The sequence below is a fragment of the Callorhinus ursinus genome, unplaced genomic scaffold (assembly GCF_003265705.2).
Source record: "Callorhinus ursinus isolate GAN/ISIS: 27379988/994484 unplaced genomic scaffold, GSC_fseal_2.0 scaffold54, whole genome shotgun sequence".
NCBI lineage: Eukaryota > Metazoa > Chordata > Mammalia > Carnivora > Otariidae > Callorhinus > Callorhinus ursinus.
In genome coordinates, this window is record NW_027397116.1 from 17948298 (window position 1) to 17953935 (window position 5638).

General features: G+C 38.6%; 1 non-coding gene across 1 annotated transcript; it reads left to right on the top strand.

Moving 5' to 3' along the window:
* The first annotated feature begins 5142 nt into the window (after positions 1–5142).
* On the top strand, positions 5143–5226 carry TRNAR-UCG (transfer RNA arginine (anticodon UCG)). Its single transcript has one exon. It is a non-coding gene; the product is annotated as a tRNA-Arg (tRNA).
* Positions 5227–5638: the final 412 nt, after the last annotated feature.

The window sequence follows — 5638 nt, forward strand, 5'->3', positions numbered from 1 at the left end:
TCATTAACTGGTGCCATTAAACAAACAGCACAATGGGTCACTACCTATCAAGTCTCACTGATGGAACACTCGGCTAATACTGCAATGCTCTTGATTGGTGCAATCAAACCAAAGATGCTATAATTCAGAGCCAATACCAGCACAGTCTACAGCATTACGGAGATAAAACTGTAGTTCTTACTAACCCCTAGGATGATGATAAATGTAACCCCTGCCAACAATGTACACCCTTATAACTATTGGCCTTTTTTTATCTATTAATTTTAATAATCTCTTTCCTTCTCCAGTGGAAGCACCATTTATTGAAGTGGAAAAAATTGCACTAGCCAAGTGGCCAAGGGCACTTTACTCTGTGTCTCCTCCCTGGCTCCCAGTTACCATATACAAGGAAGGCAATGTATACAGCATACTATGTATACAAAAAGGGCAAGTTTTCCATAACAGTCGATGGCAGCGGGCTCTACAATAATTGCCACTCTGTCTGCCCAAGGTGAACAGTCATACCTCCTGGCAAGTTAACCTCAGAACACATTAGCCAAGTCTACAGTGCCTAACCATGTATTCGTGTTTTTTCTGAATGTCATCCATTGAAGTAACTATACCTAGTAGACGGAACAGCCTTGTTTAACTCTTGATGATCTGTAGTTAGCCTCCACTCATTAGTAGCTGGCATGGAGCGCAGGCCACACCAGGGAATTGAAAGATGAACTGGTAGGAATCAATACCCTTTCTGTAACTAAGTTAAGACACTGTAACCTTTCAGTGTTTTGCCTTAGTGGTACTATGGAATGTTTACCATAATGGGAAGTTCACTGGTTCCCACCAGGCAGTACTGATCAGTAGTATGAAAGCTTTAGGCTTGTTTCACAAGTTACCTGCTGACTGAAGAGGTCCATTCCAATAATGAGAAAACGGGCAGTCTGGGGCAGAGGGAGGCAGTGGGGAACAATTGGGACGGAAACATCCTTTTAGCAAATATGAGTCAATTTTAACAATCAAATGGGTAAATACCTCTATAGTCTTCTCAAGAAGCCAGCACCTCCAGGAGCTGGGGTGGGGGCTGGGCGGAGTTGGATCCCATTAAAGCACGAAGGCTTTCTGTGTTTCGCAAGGTCTGGGCACCAAAGTCCAACAAAGCCAGCCAGTGTTATTTATTTTTTTGGAGCACAAACTACAGTTAATGTGGTAAAAGGGAGACTGTCTGCCAGGAAGGACCAGCTGGATCCCCCTCAGCCACTGGCTGAAGAGATAGCAGGAATGGAAGGTAAGGTTGTCTCCAAGCAGACACCTGAAGCCAACTGTAGTCTAAGAACTGTAATTGCTCCATTGATATACCAAAGATCATTCAATTTGGGGCTTGCATGCCCCTTAGGGTCTAATATAACCTCTCTTATTATTTTAGAGTCCATGCATAAATGGTTTGAGGTGGCTTGTTTGGCCGTTGACAATAAGCTTATTATTGAAATCTGAACACCAGGCTCACTTCCTGGCTTATGGTGGGAAGTTGATATATGTTTAGTGAGAGGAAATACATGAATTACATTTATTGATTACTTCCAATAGGCCAGATAGGGAAACTTACAAAGAAATGGCTACATTTGAGCAATGTATTCATTTTCAGGGGTATTATACCAAATTTCTAACTTCAAATTGCAATTGCCAATTACAGTTAACTCTTGAACAACACAAGGGTTAGGGGTGTCAACACCCCTGCCACAGAGTCAAAAATCTACATATAACTTTTGACTCTCCCCCAGATTTAACAACTAATAGCTTAATATTAGGCCAGAAGCCTTGCCAATAACATAACCAATTACACATACTTTGCATGTTATATGTATTATATACTATATATTCTGACAATAAGCTAAAGAAAATTTTAAGAAAATCATAAGGAAGAAAAAATACATTTACAGTAATGTGTCAAAAAAATAATAATAATCTGCATATAAGTGGACCTGCACCGTTCAAACCTGTTATTCGAGGGTTGGCTGTACTGAAACTTAAATTAGAGCTGAAAGTATTAAAGTAATTATCCTGATTCTTCACTTTCGGGCACACAGAGTTCAAATTTGACTATTGTTCTTGCAAATACCTGGTGCCAACAAGGTAGAGAACAGAGAAATAAGTAATCAAAAATAATAAAATGAGATTCTACTCAGGGAAATGATGTGTACCCTAATACGTCGGAAGAAAAAAAAATCTGAAACACAAATTGAAAGGGCAAGAGTGACCTAGAAGGTAGTAATGCCAGACAAAGCCCATGTGAGGGTGGATAACATATTGTGTGTGAGATGATACTAGACATCCAAAAGGCCATTTATTCCCTGTGCTTCGTATCAAATTACATTACACTGCCAAGCACTGAGATTATGGTCACCAATATATTAAAATAAAAGCAGCACATGATAACTCATCAGCTTCTGTTGGGCTATTATGTCATGGAATATATAGGAAATTGGTGAGTAAAAATTAATTTAGCACATGTTTCTGGATGTTAGTAATATACCTTCAGACTGTCACAGGACTGGGAGAGCAGGTGATAATGCTAAGCTATTTACCATCAAAGTAGAGCTGTGCTGTGAACTGAGAACAGTTGGATTTCAAATCTCCTTTCTGTGAAATTCTTCTTTGCTCTTCACTTTTTTCTCCACAGGACCCGTGTGCATCAGGACCAGCTCAGCCTTGCTTTATCAACACCAGTGCATATTGTCCTAATAATTAGTTCTTCACTTCCCATTTTTTTGTTTTTGACTGTGGAGATATTGATTAATCCTGAATTTGTGATTATAACTCCATTCTCACTTATATCTCCTTAACTTCAAGAACACATAATAATGTGGGAAAAACCATATACAGTATTTGGAGCCTGAAAAAATTACTGTTTCATCTTGCTAAATCACCTATTACCAGTTTGATTTGGACAAATCATTTAATTCATGAGGCTTAAATCTCTTATCTATAAAATGGAAATAATACAATCTTGCTTGTAATATTACAAGTCTTGAAAAGAAGTGTTTATAAAAACTATTGGGAACTCTTTAAATGTTCATTCTCTTCTCTTTCACTTTAATATAAATGATATTTCATTTAAAAAAAAGAGCATTCCATGAATGAGCAAATTGAAATTCATCTGGCATTTTATCCTCTATAAACTTTGTGTAATTAGAATGAAAACTGTATTCACATTGCCTGAAATACAGTTTGATTAATTAAAGCAATATTTTTATAGTGCACATCATGATCTCTAAAATTAATGAGATTAAAATTTTCATTTCATATCCAATATTTACCATTATGCTAGTGATAAGATTGGATTCATATTGCTTCATCACTTGGCTCAGAACTAAAATGCGAGACTTAAAATCATACGCATGGCTTCTTATGTGAATCATTTTGGCAAGATATTAACATCAATATCAGCAGAAGGCTGATAAATTTCCACAGACCATTGAATCAACAACCTCATATTGAACTATCCTACATGATTCTACTGTGAATGATATAAAAAAAAAATCACAAAATGATCCCTAACTTCAAGTACTTTTTTCTTTTTGAAGGAACAACTTTTCTAAAAACTGGCTAATTTTTTCCATTTATGAAAAACTGTTGGAAGAAGGAAATGAAAGTGCAATGGATTAATTTTTAAAGAAAAGACACAATACATATTCACTGAAATTTATATAGTCTACTTTTGGTTTAAGATTTCTACTGCTATATGATGGTCACTGGGAATCAAGTGTGAATTCCCATTTTATTTGAGGAATTGGCATCATTTCAAAAATAGAAGTTTGGTAAAGTTTCATTTTGTTTTAAAATCAAGTGTCCATCTGATTCAACTTGGTCATTTTAATTTAGAAGTTAAACATTAACCTTAACTCTACAATGCAAAAACCTGGAAGTTAGTATTTTATGTTATGCTCCACTGTTACAAAAGTGAAAAAAAAAAGTTTTTTTATGTAGAGCTATCAAAGAAAAGAAAAAAAAAGTAGTGAGACATCGTGTTCAGAAAACAAGCATCTTGTGCCTGCACATAACCCATTCCGGCAAGCCCTTGGGCGAGGTCATTTCAGGATGAATATAACCCAGCTTGAGTTCAGAGTACCCCTTTGATCATGGGTTCACTCTCCTTGCACCCATATTTATGCAACAGTGGCTTGCTCTCATAGCAGCCTTCAGACCTACCTATAATAGCAGGAGAACTCCAGATATCTTCTTCAAACGATATGCAAACAATGAATAAAAAAAAAAAAAAAGAATCAACTGGCAAAAAAAAAAGATAATGTTTGGTCACTTTTTAGAGAGTCCTGCCAGGAGGTGTCCAACATCTCTCTTTTGAATGTGTGGGTAATTAACACCCATTGTCATTACAAAAGGACATCAATTAAAACTCTGAGGCCACAGAAAAAGGCAGTTTGACATCTTCCTAAAAGAATACCATTAGATCCTCACAACTTGTCTATGCAGGCAGTATTTTTTTTTAAGATTTTATTTATTTATTTGAGACAGAATGAGATAGAGAGCATGAGAAGGGAGAGAGTCAGAGGGAGAAGCAGACTCCCTGCTGAGCAGGGAGCCCGATGCGGGACTCGATCCCGGGACTCCAGGATCATGACCTGAGCCGAAGGCAGTCGCTTAACCAACTGAGCCACCCAGGCACCCAGGCAGTATTTTGTTCTATAAGAAAATAAGGACAGGTGCCTGGGTGGCTCAGTCGGTTAAGCAACTAACTTGATTTTACCCCAGGTCTTGATCTCAGGGTTGTGAGTTCAAGCCCCACGCTGGGTGTAGAGACTACTTAAAAAAAAAAAAAAAATACTCTAAGGAGATTAAGTAATTGCCCCAATATCACAAGCTGGAAGAAAGAATTTCCGGAATTCCAGTGTAAATCTCTTAAACCCACTGCGGTTCTACAAGGTGCAATCTAGGTAGGCACATTCGTTTGTTGGTATGTGTTTGACAAGGACCCTTCTCAAGTTGAGGGCAGCAGTCTGATTTCCAGTTTCATTCACTGGAGAAAATGGGGACACTAATATAACCTGAGGCTTCTTAATAATTGTTTCAGTCAGATAATAGAGCCAAGTCCATGTGGTGAATGATCTTGTATTAATTAGATGGAGTATAAGAGAGTAAGCCAGGGGCGCCTGGGTGGCTCAGTTGGTTAAGCATCTGACTTCGGCTCAGGTCATGATCTCAGGGTCCTGGGATCGAGCCCCAGGTCGGGCTCCATGCTTGGTGAGAGGTCTGCTTGTCCCTCTCCTTCTCCCACTGCCCCTCCACCTGCTCATGTGCTCTTTCTCTCCTTCCTGAGAGTGGGTGGGAGGGGGGAGGGAGAGAAAATCTTGAGCAGACTCTGCACTCAACACAGAACAGATCTGGGGCTCAGTCTCAGGACCCTGAAATCAGGACATGAGCCAAAACCAAGAGTTGAACACTTAGCCAACTGAGCCACCCAGGTGCCCCACTCATTCTCACCTTCTGAAGTAACTATAAATCTCATTCCTGAGACATTCCAGAATTCTGCAGCCACAATTTACTTATTTCTTACTGACTTTCCTCCCTAGAAGCTCAGGTTTCAGATTTCTGCATATGGTTAAGTCATTAATCATCCATTTTTATATTTTTCGTTTCTGGAATT